At 32.4% G+C, this 25,343-nt stretch overlaps 2 pseudogenes; one reads left to right on the top strand and one right to left on the bottom strand.

Moving 5' to 3' along the window:
* The first annotated feature begins 1,991 nt into the window (after window positions 1–1,991).
* Window positions 1,992–4,687, top strand: LOC148597578 (uncharacterized; annotated as a pseudogene).
* Window positions 4,688–13,856: 9,169 nt separating this feature from the next.
* On the bottom strand, window positions 13,857–24,951 carry LOC148597577 (uncharacterized; annotated as a pseudogene).
* Window positions 24,952–25,343: the final 392 nt, after the last annotated feature.

The raw sequence follows: 25,343 nt of genomic DNA, 5'->3' as shown, positions 1-25,343 counted from the left end.
AAAGCAGAGGACGCTTACCCTACCGGTGCACCTGGTCCATGCTCCCAGTTTTTAGTGGAGTCCGAGTTCATTTGCTTTTGTTACTTTTATGTATGTTTTTAGTTACTTTATGTTCCTTGTTGTGTATGTCTGTTTTCCATGTCTGGTCTTTGTCCCTGGATTACATTCTTTTGATTACCGCTATAACCTTGGTTCCCTTGATTACTCTTAGTTACACTGATGACTTTGTTTTACATTCATTCATAAACATATATTACGGCTTCATGCGTCATCGGTATTTTGGTATGGAACTCAGACGAAGTTTTTCCCCAATAGAAAACAACTGATCTTTAAAGTACCAGTCCACATAAAATTCAGACACTACTAATGGTAAAGTGAGTCATGGTGTAGAAAAAAACCCACCAAATAAACCATGCTTTTTAATCTACATTTGCTATACATTCACATAACGAGAATCATTTCTGAATTCAGATCAGCACTTTTTAGAAAATCACACAATTATTTCCCACTAAAATCAACCAAATCAAACCTAATCAAGAACAATAACTCTTGCAAAATGCCAATTTCATGTACAATCTATATAACTTTTCTCCCAAAAATGCAACAACCAAATGAAAAACTAAGACTGGTTATATGATCAGTAATTGTTTTCCGAACAAGAAATAAAACTGGATATGGTGGGTTTTTGACATGCATGAATCACCTTCTGTCTGATTTTTATAATGACTGCCATTTAAATGGTTATATGATGTCCTATGTATGGAGTTTTATGAAGTCCTATGTATGGAGTTTTATGATATCCTATTGTATGGAGTTTTATGATGTCCTATATATGGAGTTTTATGAAGTCCTATGTATGGAGTTTTTATATTGTGGAAGAGTAATCAAGGAAACCAAGGTTATAGCGGTGATGGGTGACTTTGACATATTGTGTATGTACTGTATTATATATTTTTAATTTACAGTGATGTGTCGTGATGAACTTACTTATTGTATCAAAATTATTGATTACGTAAAAAAAAACTTAATTTAACTTAATTTATGTGTTATTTGATTAATTTGATGAATTCATTAATACATTGAATGAACATGTGCTTTTATTTAATTTGGTATGTAAATAAAGGTTATGACCTTACGTTGGGCTGAATTTGTTATTTATTAACTTTAGCACTTAAGGTCAGTTTGGGTAATTCCATTCATTTGTCATCGGTTGTTTAAACATGGTGCTCATTTCTTTCTTTCTTTTGAAATGTGACTTTTGATATTGCTATTGAGGGAAATGGAAGACATTTTGAATTTTAAGTCAATCTGAAACTATTTGATTTTATTCAACTCTGTTCTTCTATATTTTATTCCTGGTGTCACCATACTTCCAATGCAAGGTATCTATGGTTATTTTATCAATTCATTGTTCTAATTTTCGTATCTACACTATATTTGAATTGAGTGACTGATTAATTGACTTACTGACTGATAAACCTTACAAAATATTAAAATGCGTTTAAACTAAGTGAAAGTAATTAATTCAACAGAGATTATGTTTCAAACCAGTTAGTAATGAATATTAAGGAATAAAAAATGCAAGCTTGCTAAAATATAATTTAATACAGGTTCATGTGATTTATATGTGATTGTCCGTTTTCGGCACACACACATAGTTACAATCCTTATTTTCAGGTGTAACCATGTTAAGATGTATGCAATGCTGATCATGTTAGTATGATATACCAATACTGAGACAATTGTTCGTGTTCATCTCAGTGTGAGGTAAGCATCGTGTTTTGCTTGCTTTGATATTTTTCTAGTTTGCTTAGTTCAGTTTTGCTGATATCTTAACTGCCTATGCCTATGCCTAACGTGTTTGCTATGAACTATTTAGATGCTATATTTGCATGTTTTTGCTTGTGACATAAATTTTCCTAGTTGAACAGCTTTTAGGACTTGTGGGTATTATGTTTTAATCAGATTGATATAGTCTTTTTATTATAATAATGAGAACAGTTCATTCATTGGTAATGTTCATATTTCAATCGTAATTCTTATCTTGAGTACATAAGTTCTCATAATATTAGAGTTATCTTTCTTTACACATTGTTATTATTTTATATGCTTATTTTACGGACTTCGAAACTCGATTAACATTTCAATAAAGAATCCAAACGCCTTGAAATGCCTAAGATTTAGTTATTAAAAATAATAAAAAACAGTTGACATCAATTTCACAAATCATACCTTAGGCTTGCCTTAACTACTTAAACTCCGTAAGCAGGGTTATGTTGCTATGTACATCATCACTACAGAAGTTTGATGGTGGTCAGCATGAACTCGTGCATCGTTACGGCGTACCCATCTGCCCAATGAGAACCGATTTGTTCACCTCTTCCTTAGCTTTCCTTTCTTCATTCGTCTACCACGGACGTTACTTTTTTATGAGCAACTCGGCGGGTGTTTCTAGAAAAGCAGAGGACGCTTACCTTACCAAAGCACCTGGTCAAAACTTCCACTTCAATTGGAGTACGGGTTGCTAATTTACTTTGGGAATTTGTACGTGTTTTGTTTGTTCTTTTTTGTGTGGTTTTGTTTCTCTTTCTATTCCTTATCCTTTGAATATATTATTTTGATTTCCGCTCGAATCATGGTTCCTTTGATTATTTATTGTATCGAGTGCTTATTTATACGGATTTATTTCCCAGAATGCAAATAATTGCTCCTAATTTCATTTCAATACTCGTTTTTTTTTTTAATTTTTATTAGGTATTAAAGAAATTAAAGGTTAAGGTTAAATATATCTTTCTTTAAAAAATAAAATATTTCACCCATGAAATATTGAATGGAATTTTTATACGGCTTGTTAAGATCACGTGACCTGCATATTTTCAAACTATTTTCAGGTCTAAAAAACATTTAATTTTTAATAAGGAATGTGTATAAGTTACTTTTACCGAATACAGACCGGATAGTAGCAACACTGTCTAACTGATTCAGGCAATTTGGTTACATTTGCTGATAAACATGTATATTAATTTCTTATTACATTTTTTGAAAGTATGTTGTTTTATATGTACACAAAGTGGTCTCTCATCCTATAGATGATACCTATCCTCATAGCGTTGAAGACTAAAATCACACCAATCACAGATAGCCCGAGAAAAAACACATGAAAAATTGGTTAACCTTTAGAAAATAAGTGGGACTGTGTACTGTGTACTGTACTGTACTGGTATAGCAGGGTGAGTGTACTGTATTTATAACCTTTTAAGTCTAACCATTAAAAGTTTAATTTTGAATGAAGCAATATTGTTAAATTTAAAACAAACGAGTACATTTTTAGACTTAAACAGTACCTTAAAAATAAAAATAATATAGAAAACTTATAAATTGTCAGTGTGTTGCATATATACTAATATGATTGTTAAGGCGATAATTTCGATATAAAAATGTACATGTATATATAAAGATGCCAATATATGTCAATTAGTGTAGCATTGAATCCAAAATGCCCTTGATCTTACTATTATGTTGTGGTATTATATTTAAGGTATACACAAAAATATGAATTATTAAATATGGTACTCTTTTGTAGGTTAGGGGACGTATGCAGCCATGTCGGTGCTTTACTTTTCAAGGTTGAAATGAGTGTAAAGATGGGTTTTACCGTAAAGAGCCCCACCAGTCAAGCATATCAGTGGAACAACACATTTAGGAAAGATATAAATCTTAATACAGGATATGAAATTACTATGACAAAGCTGTAGATATATTTTTGTTTATGTTTTTAATTAAAATTAAAACTATTCTGAAACCGAGGAGATTATTTTAATGTTTGGCATTAGTAACAGTAAGAATAACTGTTATGTTACATGGCAAGTAATAGTTTAGACAATTTAGTAGACATGAACATATGGATATATTCATTGAAATATTAGCATGAACTTTGTATTAACCATTTGGGTATAGGCGGTATTTATATATATATAAATACTGCCTAGACCCATGCAGTATATTTTCCAGATAGCACCTACTAATGTGACAGATATTTTCCAACAGATCAAAGGCAAGTATCCAGTACTTCTATCTAGGTTCCAGTAAGCAGATTACAATCCTGATGATATTTACAACATCAAAGACAACACTACTTACGCATTTACACCAGATCAAGCAAGAAACCTAGAGATGGCAGCTCAAGACCAATCCATCAGCTCCTTATGGTATCAACACAGAAACGGTCGAGTTACTCAAAACCTCACGATGTTTTAACCAGACGTCCAACAGCATCTACAGACAACAAATCTAGACGAATTGCTGGGTACAATACTTATGACTTGTCTAAGAAGGATGCACTCAAGTGGGGACTTGACCATGAAGAAGAGTGCAAGCAAGCTTATATTCTACATCAGAACAAAAGCCATACCGGTTTCGTTTGTAAGCAGTCAAGTCTCTTTATACATCCAGCCAGACCCTTTCTTTGTGCCAGTCCTGATAGTTTAATAGGTTGCCAGTGTTGCGGTCAAGAATTCTGGAGATGAAGTGGTACTGTACAGAACGTGACTTCTGACTTAACCCAGACCTGATCTTTAAACGGAATCACCGATATGTTACACAGCTACAGATGTTAGTGACAGATTATACACTGACTTTGTAGTCTAAACAAAGTGCCAGCCTGCAGCTGGTAATAGTGAGAGTCTAGTTTGATGCAGGCTTCTGCCAACTCCTCCAACAGAAATACCAAGATTTTATAAAAGTGAAATATTTATGAAAATACAATTATAATAACATGGAACTTTAATGTCACATTAACAATAGCTATTTCACAAACGCAAGTAATATATCTCATATAGTATACAAATAATGCATATGACCTTCAATATGTAATGATTAACAAATACTGTTTTTAGGACATATTTTATTTTTTAAACACACAAGTAGTATTACATGAAAGTTCTAGTTGACAGTCGGTTTGTAAATACAAGAATAACCGGTACGTTGAATAACTTTAACATAAATTTGTTGTAATTTTGTATTTTATATTGTAAAGTATTCTAATTTATAAACATATATATAGGAAGCCTATAAAAATATCACTGCATTGTATTCATCAACAAAAAAGAACTGTCCTATATATACGAAGCAACTCAAACAGACACACTTTAAAGTACATATATATCAGCTATCTTTATCTACTAACATAGGCTGCAGACTTAAAATGGCAGAACAAATAGTAACAATGCTGTCAGCATGAGGCACCATGCACGTACTCATATTTGAACTTAAGATCTTAAAGTTTAGTCCTCTGTTATAAGAAACCCACGGTCTGCTAAAACTTTATCACCATATTTAATTTTGTCCAGAAAATCACAGAACAAATAGTAACAATGGTTTCAGCATGAGGCACCATGCACATATTCATATTTGAACTTAGGATCTTAAAGTTTAGTCCTCTGTTATAAGAAACACACGGTCTGCTAAAATTTTATCACCATAGTTAATTTTGTCCGGATAATCACTACGCTGAGTTATAATTTTGTCGGATGTCCTTCCTCCAAAGGCATTTGAAACAAAAGAAATAGCACCGGTTGGAAAGACTGACACACGGAAAACTTGAATAAACACCTCAAAACAGTCAATTATGCTATAACGCTTAGGATATGCTTGTTTTAAGACAGCTTGCATGTTGCTTATTAAACAATCATTATATGGCCACTGAAGTAGAAGGTTAATTTCTCTACTAACTTCGGAAGTTTTTATTACAAATGTCAGAAATACTTGTCTCTGATACATTGAAACTGAATGCTAATTCTTGGTAATGCAGATTGAGTCTTAATTTCATTGATAATAAAATACAATAGGGTGACATAATTTTACATGTTGGCAACACACATGAACAAAATGATAACAACCACATAAATAGAACTTTAGACGGCAGCCCTGTATAGAACTGAACCGTCCGGTCACTGAATGTCAACCTTTCCTCTAAGGAACCAAGTTTGTTAAGTTGAGTCTCTAGGGATGTAACCATTTCTGTGTAGAGCTGCTGGTTCTCAGTGCTGTCTTTATACAAGGGTAGTTAGCAGCTTGTTCAACAGTAAAACCTAAACATAAATTTAAGGACTATTTCATATTAATAACGCATGTAGAAATAATCAAGATCTGAAATTATGTACCAGTATCTTATGACTAAGTCACTTATATAATTAAAACACGTAAAAATAATCAAGATCAGAAAATATGTACCAGTGTCGGAGAACTATGTAACTAATAGTATCAAAGCATGTAGAAATAGTCATGATCAAAATTATTGAACTGTGTCAGAGGACTATGGCATATTATGAAAGAGTAATCAAGGGAACCAAGGTCATAGCGGAAATCAAAAGAATGTGATCCAGGGACAAAGACCAGACATGGAAAACAGACATACACAACAAAGTAACTAAAATCATACATACTAAGTTACAAAAGCAAATGAGTAACTCGGACTTTACTAAAAACTGGGAGCATGGACTAGGTTCATCGGTAGGGTAAGCGTCCTCTGCTTTTCTAGAAACACTCGCCGAATTGCTCATAAAAGTCAAATCCGGGGTAGAGAAATGAGGAAAGGAAAGCTATGACAAGTTGAATAAATCAGTTTTCATGGTGCAGGTGGATACACCATAATGATATTGATGACAACCATAAAACTTCTGTAGTTATGACTTCAATCTTGTAGCAACATAACCCTGTTCCAGAAGCCTATTTGTTAGAGTTCTAGCGCGATACAAAGTCTGCGTAGCTTCGGCAAGCTCTGGTATAACGTATGAGTTGTGATATGAACACTACATACGCAGGTGCTGAAGGGATGATTTTCATTCAGAATTGTCAACTTTCCTTTCATCTGTGGCAACATCCCTTCGGCTCCTGTGTATGTGATGAACAGCCGGAAAGACTTTAAATATTGTAACGAGAGGAATAAACACATTTTAATGTGTTTAACATACGGACAGACATGTGCAAGAGCACTCAAGGGAACAAAGGTTATAGCGGTAATCAAAAGAATGTGATCCAGGGACAAAGACCAGACATGGAAAAGAGACATATACAACAAAGAACATTAAAGTAACTAAAATCATACATAAAAATAACAAAAGCAAATGGGCAACTCGAACTCCACTAAAACCTGGGAGCATGGACCAGGTGCTCAAATTATTTGACATTTTATTCGTAGTATTAATGTGATGAATAGCCAAACAGACATTAAATATTGTGAAAAGAGGAATAACCCCAATTTCAAATTAGTAAAAAAGACAGACAGTCATGTGTAATGAGCACTCAAATTATATTACATATTGTTTTTAAGTATTTATAAGTATTTATGTGATGAACAGCCCAAAAGAATTAATATTGTTAAAAGGAGAAAAACTCAATTTCAAATGTGGTGCACAGGCAGTATGGCAGAAGTATTGAGCAAGCAAATTATTTGACATATCGTTCTACGTATTGCTGTGATGAACAGCCAAACAGAAATTAAATATTGTGACGGAAGAAATAACCACAAATTTTAATGTCTCGAACTGACGGACAGACAGTCGTATTAACATGCAAATTATATGACATCTTGTTCTTAGTATTGGTGTGATAAACAGACAAACATACATTAAATATTGTGAAGATAAGAATAAACCAAATTTAAAACGTGTTTAACTGACAGACAGACAGATGAACTGAATACGCATATAGTATTACACACTGCTCTTGGTATTGATGTTATGAACAGACAAACAGGCATTAAATATTGTGAAGAATTTCAAATTTATTGTGGTGAATTTCAAATTTACTGAACAGAAGGACAGACAGATAAATTAAGCACGCAAATAATATGAAATCATTTTCATTGTTTTGAATTGACGAACAGTAAGATAAGACATTAAATAATGTGAAGATAGAAATTACCTTAATTATAAATGTGTTGAATAGACAGACAGGAAGATAGATTTATTGACCACGCAAATTATTTGACATTTTGTTCTTATTACTGATGTGAAGAACAAACATTAAATATGGTGAACAGAGGAAAAAACCCAAATTTCAAATAACTTGAACAGACGCACATCTTGCTTTCAGTATTGATATGATGAACAGCCAAACAAGCATTAAATATTGTGACGATAGAAATAACTACAATTTTTAATATCTTGAACTGACGGAGAGATAAATATAATGAGTATGCAAATAATATGACATCTTGTTCCTAGTATTGATGTGATGATGAAAAGATATTAAATATTTTGAATGACCCTAATTTGTTGAACAGTCGTACTGACAGCTGTATTGAGCATGCAAATTACATGACATTTTGTTCTTAGTATCGATGTGATTAACAGCCAAACAAACATTAAATATTGTGAAAAGAGGAATAACTTCAACGTAGGGATCACTTTTAAATGTGTTGAACAGACAGACAGACAGACAGATGTTATGAGTACGCAATTATTCATCAACTTGTTTTTAGTATTGTTGTGATGAATAGCCAAACAGACATTAGATATTGTTAAGAGAGAAATAACCCAGATTTTAAATGTGTTGAACAGACCGACAGGCTGATTTATTAAGCATGCAGTGTATTAAAGTGATGAACAGGTGAAAAGACATTTCAATGTGGTTCACTTAAACAAGTGTTGAACATTAAGACGGACAGGTGTGTTGTACGGATCAATCCGTTGTCTCCTAAAACTAATAAAAAATAATTTACTTAAGATAAACATTTTCTATTATTAATTAGTTTTAAAAAAAAATCTACAAACATGGAAGATAAAGATATAAAAGTATTTCATATTACAATTTCTATTTAAAATTGTGCATTTCTTTTAACTTTCACTAAACTAAACTAAAGAATTTTAACAAAACATAATACATAATTTCTGAGTAAATGATAAATAAAACAAAGCTTGGCTCATGTAGTTATGCTAAACACTTTCCCACTTGCATTTTACAAAAGTGTGGATTCGTGGATGGTGACTGAAATATATACATTTTCTGATTCAAGACGATGAACTGAGTATAGCAAGACCCCACATGTGATGTCAAATATTTAGAATTAAAGATATTTAGTGTCTGGAGAAAAAATCATGTATAATTTATGGAAATATGACAAATTATTATCAATGTTTCGTGTGATTCCTTAAAAAAGAGTAATCAAGGTAACCAAGGTTATAGCGGTGTTCAAAAGAATGTAATCCAGGGACAAAGATCAGACATGGAAAACAGACATTCACAACAAAGAACATAAAGTATTTAAAATCATACATACAAAGTAACAAAAGTAAATAAGTAACTCGGACTCCACTAAAAACTGGGAGCATGGGCCAGGTGCACCGGTAGGTATTCGTCCTCTCCTTTCCTAGAAACACCCGCCACGTTGCTCCGTACATATTCATATAAGTGACATAGTCCTCAGACACTGGTACATCTTTTCTAATCTTGATCATGTCTACATGCGATGATAATATGACATATTCATCCGACACTGGTACATACATTTTAAACGTGACTATTTTCAACAGGCTTTGATCCTATCATTTCCATAATCATTCCACAATGACACATATTTTCTGATCTTGAACTTGTTTTTTGACATTTTTGATAATATTAGTGGCAAAGTCCTTAGATAGTTGTGCATATTCTCTGATCTTGATTATTTCTACATGTCTTGATAATATAAGGGACATAGTCATCTGACACCAGTACATATTCATTTAAGTGGCATAGACCTAAGACATTGGTACATATTATCTGATCTTGATTAATTCTACATGTTTTGATAATATAAGTGGCATAGTCCTCAAACAGTGGTACACATTTTCTGATCTTGATTATTTCTATATGATTTGATAAAATAACATGGTCATCAGACACTGTTACATAAATTTTAATCATGACTATTTTTTTTTCATTCTTTGATAACATAAGTGGTATAATCCTCAAACAGTGGTACATATTTTCTGATCTTGATTATTTCTACATGTTTTAATTATTTAAGTGAAATAGTCCTTAGATACTGATACATGTTTTCTGATCTTGATTATTTCTATATGTTTTGATGATATAGGTGGCATAGTACTCTACATATTCATATAAGTGGACTAGTCCTCAGACAATAGTACATATTATCTTATCTTGATTATTTCTACATTTGGATAATACAAGTTGCATAGACTTCAGGCACTGGTTCATATTTTCTGATTTTGGTTATTTATACGTGTTTTCTATGTCAGAGCTTGCCAGATTTTTTGTATCGCGCTAGAATTTTAACAACAGGCTAATGGAACAGGGTTATGTTGCTACAACATTAAAGTCACAACTACAGAAGTTTTATGGTCGGCATCATGAACTTATAGATGGTTACGCCATGAAAACTTATTTATTCAACTTGTCATAGTTTTCCTTTCCTCGTTTGTCTACCCCGGACTTGACATTTTATGAGCAACTCGGCGAGTGTTTCTAGAAAAGCAGAGGACGCTTACCCCACCGGTGCACCTTGTCCATGCTCCAGTTTTCAGTGAAGTCCGAGTTGCTCATTTGCTTTTGTTACTTTGTATGTATGATTTTAGTTACTTATTGTTCTTTGTTGTGTATGTCTGTTTTCCATGTCTGGTCTTTGTCCCTGGATTACATACATTCTTTTAATTACCGCTATGACCTTGGTTCCCTTGATTACTCTTTCATAATATGCCATAGTCCTCTGACACAGTTCAATAATTTTGATCATGACTATTTCTACATGCTTTGATACTATTAATTACATAGTTCTCCGACACTGGTACGTATTTTCTGATCTTGATTATTTTTACGTGTTTTGATAATATATGTGGCATATTCCTTAGACACTAGTACATATTTTTTAAACTATATAATTTCTACAGGTTTTGATGATATAAAACCTTGCATCGTCCTCTGACACTACTGCATATTCATCTACGTGACATAGTCCTCAGACACTAGTACATATTTTTTAAACTATATAATTTCTACAGGTTTTGATGATATAAAACTTTGCATCGTACTCTGACATAGTCCTCAGACAATGGTATATGTTATCTGAACTCTATCATTTCTTCATGTTTCGATCAGATAAGTAGCATACACTTCAACCACTGGTACATATTGTCTTATCTTGATTATTGCCACGTTCTTTTGATAATGTAAGCGGCATAGTCCTCAGTAGGGTACATGTATTCTTATCCTAATTGTTTCTAGGTGTTTGATAATATGAGTGACATAGTCATCAGACACTGGTACATATTTTCTGATCTTGATTTTTTTTTACATGTTCTGGTAATTGTATCTTATTTACCGTGTTTATATATACGGAAGACGGTTATTGTGTCTTATTTATGGTGTTCATGTATACGGAAGACGGTTATTGTGTCTTATTTATGGTGTTTATGAATACGGGAGAAGGGTACTGTACCTGATTTATGGAGTTTATGTATACGGGAGACGTTTATTGTTTCTTATTTATGGTATTAATGCATACGGGAGATTAATATTGTGACTGATGCGTTGGACGGACAGTTATTGTATATTTTATATTGATCTGACGGTTATTGTGTTGCATGTTGATGAAGGAAAATTATTGTGTCATTTATGTGACGGACTATTAGTTTCTCTAATCTGTTGGGCGGACGAATATTGTGTCTTACCTGATTGGCGGACGGTTATTGTGTCTTATTTAAACAATATTCATTTTTTGACAGATGTATTGAGCAGGCAAATTATATAACATCTTGCTAATAATAGCGATAAACAGTCAAACAGACATTAAATATTGTGAAAAAAGGAATAATCCCCAAATGGGGATCACTATTACTGTGTTGTTGAATTGCACAGACAGATGTATTGAGCACACAAATCATTTGACATCTTGTTCTTAGTATTGTTGTGATTAACAAGCAAACATACATTTAATATTGTGAAGAGGGGAATAAACTCAACATGTGGTTCACTTTTAAATGTGTTGAAAAGTCGAACAGACATGCGTATTGAGCACGCAAATTATTTGACATCTTGATTTGAGTATTAATGTGATGAACAGCTAACAGACATTAGATATCGAGAAAAGGTATAACCTTAATTTTAAATGTATTGAACTTACAGACAGGTGTTTTGACCACGTAATTATATGACATTGTTATCTTAATATTGATGTGGTGAACAACAGACAGATATTAAATATTCGTGAAGAGAGGATTAACCTCAACATATGGTACACTTTTAAATGTGTTGAACAGACGGACAGACATATGTATTGAGCACTCAAATTATTTGACATTTTGTTCTAAGTACTTATGTGCTGACAGGAAAACAGAAATTAAATATTAAATACTGTGACAAAAAGTATAACCATAATACGTATGTGTTGAACAGACGGACAGACAGCTGTATTGGGCACACAGCTTCTGTGAGATTTTGCTCTTAGTATTGATGTGGTGAATAAACATATAATATTGTGAAAGGAGGAATAACCCACATTTTACTACGTTGAACAGACGAACAGACATGTGTATATTGAGCACGCACATTATTTGACATCTTATTCTTAGTATTGATTTATTGAATAGACGAACAGACATTATATAATGTGAAGAGAAAAATAACCCAGATTTTAAATGTGTTCAACAGACGGACAGACAGATGTATTTAGCACGCAAATTATTTTACATCTTGTTCTTATTATTGGTGTCATGAAAAACCAAACAGACATTAAATATATTGAAGAGAGGAATAACCCCAACATGCAGTTCACTTTTAAATGTACTGAACAGACGGACAGACATGTGTATTTAGCACGCATTTTTTTTTTGACATCTTGCTCTTATTATTGGTTTGATGAAAAAGGAATAACCAATATTTTAAATGTGTTGAACAGACGGACAGACAGATGAATTGAGCATCAAATGAATCAAAGTGATGAACAGGCGAAAATACAAAAGATATTATGAAGAGACTTATAAAACAAAACATCCAAGTGCGGTTCACTGAAAAAAGTGTTGAACAGACGGACGGACAGGTGTGTTGTACAGATCAATCAGTTGTCATCTGAAAGGACTAAAGTAAATAATTTAATTAAGATAAACATTTTTTTTTAGTAAAAAGATCTGCATATTTACAAACATGGAAGATAAAGAGATAAAAGTGTTTCATATTACAATTTATATTGTACTTTTCTTTAAACTTTCAGTAAACTCAAGCACAATTTAAGGAATATTTAGAATACATAATTTTTTGTTAAATAGATGTGAATAACTGTTAAATAAAACAAAGCTGGGCTCATGTAGTCATGCTAAACGCTTTCCCACTTATATTTTACAAAAGTCTGGGTTCAAGGATGTGACTGAAATGAACAAATTTGCAGTGGAGGGTGTGGGTGATTAAAATACGAACTTCATAAAAGATTAATTACAATTGTGTACAGAATACAATATAACACAATCTATAACAAAACAACCTTTTTTCCTCTAAATGAAAAATTATATTTAAACTTTCCTATTAAATAATCACCACTCACAGAACTGCAGAAAATTTGGAAAACAACTTTTGATACTAATCTTGAATATATATACAAGACCCCACAAGTGCTGTCAAATATCAGATTTAAAAATATTACGCCACCTTGAACAAAAATCTGTTTATTGTTTTAGTTGCAGAAAAGATTAAAAAAACATTTGTTTTCTATAAAATTTAAAAATACCATTTTTTCTGATTCAGGACGATGAGTTGAATAAACAAGACCCCACAAGTAATGTCAAATATTTGTAATTAAAAAGATATTTAATGTCTGGAGAAAAGGCAACTTGTATAATGTATGGAGATCTTACTAATTGTTGTCAATGTTTTCTGTGACAATTTAAAAGATTTCCAATAATTTCATTATCTGTTACATCTAAAGGTGTTTCACCCTTACAATTTTTCTGTGTTAGATCAGCATTTCTATTTAACAACACGTGTATAATATTAGTATGACCTCCCTCTAATGCAACATACAGTGGTGTCCTTCCTGACCTGTCACAGTGTGACACATCAGCATTTCTATCTAACAATAATTGTAAAATATCAGTATGGCCTCTAAAACAGGTAACAAACAGTGGTGTCCATCCTGACTCATCACATTGTGACACAGCAGTATTTCTATTTAACAATAATTTACAATATCAGTATGACCTCTCCCAGATGCAACATACAGTGGTGTCTGTCCTAACGTATCACATTGTGACACATAAGCTTTTCTATCTAACAATAATTGTACAATATCAGTATGACCTCTCTCTCACATGCAACATACAGTTGAGTCTGTCCTGGCATATCACATTGTGATACAACATCATTTCTACTTAACAATAATTGTACAATATCAGTATGACCTCTCTCACATGCAACATACTGTGGTGTCCTTCCTGACCTGTCACACTGTGACACAACAGCATTACTATTTAACAACAATTGTAAAATTTCAGTATGGCCTCTAAAACATGTAACATACAATGGTGTTCATCCTGACTCATCACATTGTGACACAGCAGCATTTCTATCTAACAATAAATGTACAATATCAGTATGTCCTCTCTCACATGCAACATACAGTGGTGTCTGTCCTAAGAGTAATCAAGGGAACCAAGGTTATAGCGGTGTTCTAAAGAATGTAATCCAGGGACAAAGACCAGACATGGAAAACAGACATACACAACAAAGAACATACAGTAACTAAAATCATACATACAAAGTAACAAAAGCAAATGAGCAACTCGGACTCCACTAAAAACTTGGAGCATGGACCAGGTGCACCGGTAGGGTAAGCGTCCTCTGCTTTTCTAGAAACACCCGCCGAGTTGCTCATAAAGGTCAAGCCCGGGGAAGACAAACGCGGAAAGGAAAAATATGACCCGTTGAATAAATCAGTTTTCATGGTGCAGATGGAAACACCATAACGGTCCACGAGTTCATGATGACGACCGTAGAAGTTCTGTAGTGATGACTTCAATCTTGTAGCAACATACCCCTGTTCCAGAAGCTTATTTTTTAGAGTTCTAGTGCGATACAAAAAGTCTGCGTAGTTTCGGCAAGCTCTGGCATAACGTATGAGTTGTGATATGAACACTCCATACGCAGGTTCTGAAGGAATGTTGCCACAGATGAAAGGAAAGTTGGCAATTCTGAATGAAAAGTTATCACGTTTGTCGTAAAGTTTGGTCAATAGTTTTCCTTTACTATCGATTTCTAAGTGTAGGTCAAGATAAGAGGCTGACTTTGTGACACATTAGGTTCTCTATCTAACAATAATTGTGCAATATCAGTATGACCTCTCTCACATGCAACATACTCTGGTGTCCTTCCTGACCTGTCACACAGTGACACAACAGCATTTCTGTCTAACAATAATTGTACAGTATCAGAATGACCTCCCTCACATGCAATATACAGCGGAGGCTGTCCTGACAAACCACACTGTGCCACATCAGCATTTCTATCTAACAACATTTGTAGCATATCATTATGACCTTTTCACATGCAACACACAGTAGACTCTGTCCTGACCACTCATCACACTGTGACACATCAGCATTTCTATCTAACAACAATTGTACAATATCAGTACGACCTTTTTCACGTACAACGTGCAGTGGAGTCCGTCCTAATCTACCACACAGTGAAATATCAGCATTTCTCTCTAACAACAATTGTACAATATCAGTATGACCTCTCCAACTTGATACAATAAATATTAATGTTTATATTTATTACTTCCTGAATGATTCCACCTTCAGTTATTAACAGTTTAACAATGCTAAAATTACCATATTTACATGTATAATACAAAGCATCCTGAGTGTCAGCACCTTCAATTATTAACAGTTCTACAATATCAGTATGACCTCTCTCTCACACACAATACAATAAATCTGCATGTTTATCCAATACGTTCCGAATACTTCCACCTTCAGTTATTAACAATTTTACAATATTTAGATGACCATATTTACATGTATTATCTGAGTTGCTCATTTGCTTTTGTTACTTTGTATGTATGATTTTAGTTACTTTATGTTCTTTGTTGTGTATGTCTGTTTTCCATGTCTGGTCTTTGTCCCTGGATTACATTCTTTTGATTACCGTTATAACCTTGTTTCCCTTAATTTCGCTCATACAAAGCATCCTTAATGTCAGCACTTTCAGTTATTAACAGTTCTACAATATCAGTATGACCTCTCTCACACACTTTATACAATAAATATTTATGTTCATTCATTACTTCCTGAATGTCAGCACCTTCAGTTATTAACAGTTCTACAATATCAGTATGACCTCACACACACATATATAATTCAATAAATCGGCGTATTTATCCAATACTTTTTGAATACTTCCACCTTTAGTAATTTACAGTTTTACAATATTAAGATGACCATATAGACTTGTATAATACAATGCTTTCTGAAAATAAATAGTTTTGTAAATCGACGACCACTAGTTGTGGCAACAATATCATACAGTTTATCATGCGCTATTGTGTACACTGATCCTGTTTTCTTGACATAAGTTTCATCAAGACGTTTAAAGGTGTCACTAAGCTGCGTTCTAATCATTTCATCTAAAGGAACTTTTCTTAAAAAAGTGAATACTATATTTTTTATTTTATCTTTAATATTGCCTGGTGTTGTAATATGATTAATATAGGCTTCATCGAATCCTTCACTAAACAATACACATAAACCTAAAGCACAGAACTCAATAGGTTTGGATTTTATCATATCACTAATATCTTTCTTAATACATTCTATCAGAGATGAGAAAAGTTTAGTCTTTGAATATTTGTGAACGACATGATACATGTATTTTAAATTGTCAAACATCATTGTTTTTGGAGTCCCCATTTACCTTTTGACTATCCTTTCTGTTAGAAGGAAATAAATTACCAATAAAATCAACATGTTTTTCCCATGCTCACAGATTCTGTTCATTTATGAAGTTCTTTCCACAAACGTCATCTATGACAAGAATTTGATTCTTCTTCATATCTCGGTATTGAATAATATCTGCAGGATCAGTTACAAATGGAATAATATCATATTTATTGTGTGTGTTTATTTCTAGGGCCGTATGATGTATAATGGATGATTTTCCAGAACCAGAATTTCCAATAAGTACAACAACATCATGATCTTTGATCATATTTTCCACACACTTTGTTGCTCTGGTAACTGTAAATGTCCCCTGGTCGTCCTTCCGCCCTTTGATATATAGCTGGTATGTTTCTACAAACAGAATGAAATAATGTATAATAATATAGAGACACAAAATATATATGCAATCGTCATTCCAATTGACTTGTGTTGGAAATTAGAGTATATTCAAGTAAGATATGTACAGGATACATGTCTAAGACATGTCTAACTTCACACAAAAAAGGCCAAAGTCTACTTGCCCCTTGATCATACCACTGTTGTATGACATTTAGTTACATTGTCTTATCTAGATTTTCTTAATGTTTTGTTAGTGTTTTTTGTATGGTGTGTTATTGACAATGTCCGACAGTAACTTTGATTTTGTCTGACATAGTATTTAAAATTGTTTCTGACATTGTTTTGTTTACACATCATTGTGTTTTGTTTACACATCATTGTGTTTTGTTTACACATCATTGTGTTTTGTTTACACACCATTGTGTTTTGTTTACACATCATTGTGTTTTGATGTTGTTTGTTGTATTAATGATGTTCGATTTTGTTTTACTTATTTTGGACTGACATTCTGCTTTTATCTGGCCTAATATTAAAAATTGTATTGTAAAAGTTTTCAGATATTGTTATGTTTGCTTTGTTTAACCTTCTGTCATCAATGCTGTCAGACTTGTATTTCAAATTATCTGAAATTGTTCTTCATATCGTGTGATATTGTTTTATTAATGGTGTCTGGTACTATGTTATTGGTGCTGACTGACATTTTCATCCTTAATTTTGTCTAACATTTTGATATTATGTCGCCTGTCATTATACTATTGACTATGTATGCATGCCTGCGGTAGTGATGTTGTCTGATATTGTGTCCTTCCCTGCCTTTGAATAATTGATGGTGTCTGGTATTGTTTTCTATGTTTATTTTGCAATGTGTCTTTGGTGTCATTTAATACTTAATCAGTGTTGCTGTCTGATATTGTGCGATATTGTGTTAATGATGCTGTGTGTCATAATGTTATTGTCTATGATATAAACCCATTTGTATTAGAAAATATTCAAAACATTTTCTCTTTAATTACAAAAAAACTGAGTGGTCCAATAAAACAGGCAGCTGATATTGGACATCAACCATTATCACGTTCAACACATTGTCTATATATATATATATATATATATATATATATATATATATATATATATATATATATATATATATATATATATAGATATATATATATATATATATATATATATATATATATACAACATCTCAGAATGTGACGACTCTATTCGCTACACTGCTCCATCGGATCAAATTGATACATGGAAGTTAACGTAAACTTATAGAAGGGTCCCAACGGTGTTAGAACTGCCTGTACTAAATCCAGCGCCCTAGACCTAGCTGGCCGAGTGGTCAAGGGCGCTGGATTTAGTGCATGCGGTGTTGCCATAGATGCCACAGCGGTACGAGTTCGAGTCCCGCGGAGGGAACGACCAAAAAATTTGCTTCGCAAATTTGACAGTTCTAAGATCGTTGGGAATTTTGCAGACCCTTATATATATATATATTGCGTACAAGCGGAATGACAGATAGAAAAGATGTTAATAAGTTCACCACTGTACTTACTTTCAATATGATCCGGAATACCCTTTCTTTGTTTATCTGGAAAAGGAAACAGTAATGTCTTATCTAAATACATAAAGCATAAGCATTAAAAAAGTATATAAAAAAAACAACTTTATGTTGGTGATAATTGCTATTTTATTAATTTCCATTGTTTGTATGGTTTGTCAAACAGATTCTGTTTGTGAATATGGTGTTTTTTCGCAGGACTTCTCTGATTATCTCCAAAACCCCGAGGTAGTGACTAAATATCCTACAGAGCAATAATAATTGTAAAACACTCCTTTGAGTGTACATTTTGTATCCATCTTTTTGTCAAGTACGACAAAGATTTTAAAATCTGTAATACAATTCACTCTTTGTAATTATTGTAAAGGATATTTTTTGCATGAAATCCAACTACCAGTTGAAATTCGGTGTCTGTGCAGTATATTTTCGTCTGATTCAGGTCAAAATTCAATACAAGTATTGAGTCAACTACGGTCAGCTTGAACATTGAATTGACAGTGTTCTTAAAACAACTTCAAATGTCTAGATTTGCGTCAATGTCTAGCAAAATTCTAAAACTTCTTTTCTTTAATGACATGTACGCAGGCAAATGTGTCACATATGAACATCATATTGTTTTGATCATATCAATATGAAACTAGCACTAGATGAAAACCATATATTTATGTTTACATATGATTATCTTTTAAGAAGGAGGTACTGTAAGGCAAGAAGTGGCCAGGCAACAATTTATCTTGTATCTTGTATTTATTAGATATTGCATAGCTACATTTTTTTCATGGTACTGATTAAGCCATAAGGCGACCGTATTGACCTATAGATATCTATTTTTTTTCATATGAAGTGTAAGAAGTAATTTTTACCATCCCCCTTTTTAAAAAAATGTTACTTAAAAGCATGCTCTTTTTATGAACAAGATATCATCCAACCAATAATTGATGTTCTTCTATATCAAAACAAGCAGGATATAGATTGGAACCATCATGGTTTTCTTTTATTCAATATAAATCATGACAAGTTCCAAAGCATCAATTTCTGTGAAATATGGGATTATTTTTTCATTACTTAATTTTGTTCTTTTTTCATTTCTGGTCATCATCACACATTTATGACATAAAAAAGAAAATAATAATATGGGCATATTTCAAAGGGCTTTCAAATCAACACATTTTTTTTAAAACATTTTCTGGATTTCACACAACTGCATATTATATTGCACAATATTTTTGTCTGAAGAACTTTAAAATTTTCATCAATTTTTTCATAATTCTTCAAAAAAATTGTTTGTAAATTACTTAAGTTTGATTTTTGTTAATTAATTATGAAGTTCTATGTATATAATGCTAACTGTTTAAACAGAATATTTAATATATAAGGACCTAATTGATCAGTTAGCTGTTTTTCAATTACCACTGACAATTTAAATGCGTTATATGTTGACTTTTGACTCCAAATATAGATCAATAAGGTCATCCTATGACCCATGAACTAAAACAATGTCTAAAATTTAACAAGATAAAAGGTAAGCTGTTGCTAAGCTAATTTATTTGCCCTAAAACACCAAATCATTTAACATAGGATAATCAGATATGATCATATGACTGTGTACCATTTTCCACTGCTAAAAGCATTAAAATGGTACACAGCCAAATTTGCCACAAATCATATATGATATATATCGTGTAGAAGGCTATTGGCAAGTCGTTGAACCCAACACCATTAAAGGTATTCAACGTGTTAACAAAATATGGAGGATATATATGGACAATCCAGAAGGTAGAGCAGAGCTCTTACAAAAAGGTGTCATACTTAGGGAAAATCAGGTTAGATTCAAAATTCACAATCCTCTGAACCCCAATACTGCAGGTCGTGTAATCAAGAAAGTTAGAGCCAAAGGGGTGCCACTCAGTGCAGATGATGGTATTATTAAAAGGAATATAGAACTTAAGGGGTTAGATATTATAGCTTTCAGCAAAGAATGCATCAAAGTTGATGGAAAGCTAACTAACTGTGAAAATGAAGACAGAGTGATAATCTGTAAACAATTTGAGAAGCCTCTGCCAAAGTTTATGAAATTTGGTAGATATAGTGGGCTATAGTTACATCCAGGGCACCCTGATGACAGACCCAATAACATCTCATGTGTCAAATGTTTAGAGGCAGGACATACCTTCAAAGGCTGCCAAAATGACTGCAAATGTAAATCGTGTGATAGCTAAGGGCACAAACAAATTGACTGTCTGAACATCTCAGGAGGGTCAAGCATTTGTGGACAGTCAATTTGTTTGTGCCCTTAGCTATCACACGATTTACATTTACAAAGGCTTGACCCTCCTGAGATGTTCAGTGAGAGCGAATGTGATCATGATAACACAAGTGATGCTGAAAGTGCAGAAATTTGTTTATAAATGTAGGCGTAGCGATTTTATTTGTAATCGATGTTCTGAATAAGATACGGTATGTGTTAAATCATCGTGAATTTGAACTACATGCTGTTACAATTAATTTCTAATGAGAGTACAGTCTTTGATAAACTTTAAACATAAATGGGACTAAAAATAAGGATAAAAGAAATAAGGTGTTTTTTTTACAAGAAACGCATTTAAATGAACATATAGAACAAGATATCAGAAACAACACAAATTTTGATATATATTTTGAAGTCATGGATCAAGTGTTAGTAGGGGTGGTAATTCTTATATACAAAACATTGTACTATAAGCTTATTGATAAATTTGAGAATGATGAAGGAAGATTAGTATTAGTGAATATTAAAATAGACGATATTATAATAACATTAACGTGCCTTTATGCGCCAAATTGTAGATCTGCCCGAAATATGTTTTTTCTTGAAAAAGCTTGACTTTATAATTAAGGAACACGGAGTAGGAATCCCGATAATAGGGGGAGACTTTAATGTTACCCTGAAAACAATAGATAGGAAAAGCTCTAGTGCTAATTCTAAAAGTTATTTCCCTGGAGAACTAGTGGAGATGAACAGGAAGCATTAGGATATGCTTGGAATCCTAATGCAATTTGTAACAAGCAATTTTGAAATAAATGTGATATTATTGTTAAAAAAAATTGCTGAATTTTGCTAATTTTTAATAAATTTCTAACTACAATTTGCAAAAACTTGCTAAAATTTGCTAAATTTTGCTAAATTCTTGTGATTTTTTTGCTAAATTTGCTAAATTTTCCTAAATTTAGCTTAATACTTGCAAAACTCTTCTAAATTTTATTTTATTTTTTGCTACATTTTGCCAATATTTGCAAACTTTTGCTACATTTTGCTAAATATTTGCTAAATTTTTAAACTTTTAACTTTGCTAAACTTTTACTAAATTCTGGTAATGTATTGCCAAATTTGCTTAATTTTACTACATTTTCCTGAAAGTTGCTAAATAATGCTAATTTTTGTAAATTTTTTACCCTAACAGTCTTTCTTTATTGGGTCAGCATTTCTATCTAACAACAATTGTACAATATCAGTATGACCTCCCTCACATGCAACATACAGTGGAGTCTGTCCTGACCACTCATCACACTGTGACGCATCAGCATTTCTATCTAACAACAATATCAGTATGACCTCTCTCACACATATCATACAATAAATCTTTATATTCGTTCATTACTTTCTGAATATTTTCACCTTTAGTTATTAATAGTTCTACAATATTAAGATTTTATACAACTATGGTACAATGATGGTTTTCTATCACTCCGTTGTTCAAAACCATGGAACCATGATGATTTTATAGTATTTATATCTGTTTTGTTAACTTTACAATTGATAGAAATGAAATATTTAACCAATTCATAAAAAAAACTATCTTTGATGTTTCAATCAATGGTTTAGTACTATAATAATGTGAGTACATATAATGTTTGATTACAATTTTCATACATTTATTATCAAAGTCAAGAAATAATGTTTCACATGATTCTTTGTTATGTTCTATGTATTCCATCACTTTGTCTTTGTATCTTTGTTTTTTTAACTGTTGGTTGTAAAATAAGGATTTACATCCTCTTCTTTTAGATCTCTGAAAATTCTGACAAAGTAAAGATGTTAATTATCTTCAGATAAATACAAATATGAATTATCTTTTTCTGGACCTGAAAAAACACTTTTAAATCTGAATTTTTCAGCAACGAATGATGAATGTGCATAATGAAAAGTTTTAAAAGTTTACCACCACAAGTAAAAGCAACCATATCATACAGTTCATCATGGGATATTGTGTATACTGATCCCATTTTCTTGACGTTTAAAGTTATTACTAGGCTGTGTTCTATCAATCTCAACATCTAGATTTATTTTTTAGTTAGTTACTATGTCAGTTACTTTCTGTTTAATATTGTCTGGTGTCGTTCTAGGATTTATATATGCTTCATTGAATCCTTCACTAAAACATACACATAAAACTAAAGCGCAGAACTCAATAGGTTTGAATTCTATCATATCACCAATATCTTTCTTAATACTTTCTATCGGAGATGAGAAAAGTTCAATCACTTCCCCAATTTGTTTTCCTCTCGACATTTTGCAAAGCAGAGGAAAGTAATCGAACTTATCAGACATTTTGCATAATTTCTTCGTATCAGAATCTGATAGATTTGTGTACTTTTGTATCATTTTTAGTCTTTCGTCAGGTAGGAAGCGATTCTCATTAGACTGTAAGTCACACGTGTGTCTGGTAAATATTTCTAAATATTTGAATTTTTCATCTTTGAGTATTTGTGAACGACAAGATACAAGTATTATAAATTTTCCAACATCCTTGTCTTTACAGACCTCATTTCCTTCTTGAATTTCCCTTTTTTCGAAAGAAATAATGTTTCAATATGATCAACCTGCTTTTTCCATTCTTGAAGGTTCCGTTCATTAATGAAGTTCTTGCCACAAATGTCATCTATGACAAAAACTTGATTCTTCTTCTTATCTCGGCAGTTTATATCTGTAGAACCAGTTACAAATGGACGATATCATATTCATAGTGTTTGTTTAGTTCTATGGCCATACGATGTATAATGGATGATTTTCCAGAACCGGAATTTCCAACAACTACAACAACATTATGATTTTTAATCATTTGCGCCACACACCTTGTTGCCCTGGTAACTAAAAATGTCTCCTGGTCTTCCTTCCATCTATTGACATATATTTGGTGATTTTCTATAAACAGAATGGAAGAATTAAATTACATGAAATTTATATGCAACTCTCATTCCGATAGACTAGATTTCTGAAATCAGGGTATATTGAGGTAACTATATAGGACATATGACTGACTTCATAAAAAAAAGCAAGGGCAAAATTCAACTAGGCACAGGAGCAATATCTAATATAAAAGATGACAATTTTATAAATTTATTTACAATGACTACAAAGTAACATCAATAAAATACAGATGTTGTATGACATTGAGTTGTTGCTGTTGTCATACACTGTCTTATCTATATTGTCTATATTGTCTGAATATTGTGTCTTTCAATCTTTTATTTATGTTGTGTTATTGAAAATTTCTAACATTATGTTTGATATTGTCTGACATTGTGTTTAAAATATCTTACATTGTCCACATTGTGTTATTGATACTGTTGGATATTGCATCTTTTTTACTTACAATGTGTCTTTGATATTATTCGACAGTTAATATGTGTTGCTGTCTGATATTGTGTGATGCTGTTCACTGATGTTGTGTGACATTATTTTATTTGTGTTGTCTGACATAGTTGTATATGTCATGTTAAGTAAACTCCCAGTTGTATCAGAAAGCGAACAAAATCTGTAAACATGTTTGCTCTACATATATAAAGCTACATACTATGTGTTGAGTGGTAGACGAGATTTAGTGATGAACATTTCTCTTTAATTCCATGAAGTGAAAAATTGCCTGGTCATTTGAAACATTCAGTTGATTTCAGACATCAACCGTAGTTACTTTCAAAACATTTTCTATCTATTAACGTGATGTAAAGCAACACACTTTGAAATGAACTGATTTCCTGGGAGTCCAGATAATTGCAACAAAGGTGTGTATAACAGATGGTGCGGAATGAGAGTTAGACAACACATTTTTATGGTTCACCAGTGTACTTACCTTCCATATGCTCTGGAATACTTTGCTGTTGCTTATCTAGAAGGAAAACATAAATGTTTTATCTAAAAACGAAAAACCTTTTTTTTTGTTGGTGATGCCTGACATTATATTAATTTCCGTGATTGTATGGTGTTCCTTGTGGGACTTTTTTGATTATCTCCAAACACCAAGGTAGTGACTAAATATCAAAATAATTTGGTTTGCTTCTAAAATAATTCTTTTGACTTTTATGAGCAACTCGGCGGGTGTTTCTAGAACAGCAGAGGATGATTACCCTACCGGTGCATCTGGTCCGTGCTCCAAGTTTTTAGTGGAGTCCGAGTTGCTCATTTACTTTTGTTACTTTGTATGTATGATTTTAGTTACTTTATGTTCTTTGTTGTGTATGTCTGTTTTCCA

The sequence above is a fragment of the Perna viridis genome, chromosome 15, assembly GCF_037379345.1.
Source record: "Perna viridis isolate PV_CMFRI_1.1 ecotype Kerala chromosome 15, ASM3737934v1, whole genome shotgun sequence".
Classification (NCBI taxonomy): domain Eukaryota; kingdom Metazoa; phylum Mollusca; class Bivalvia; order Mytilida; family Mytilidae; genus Perna; species Perna viridis.
This window is presented reverse-complemented; position numbering and strand designations above follow the sequence as displayed.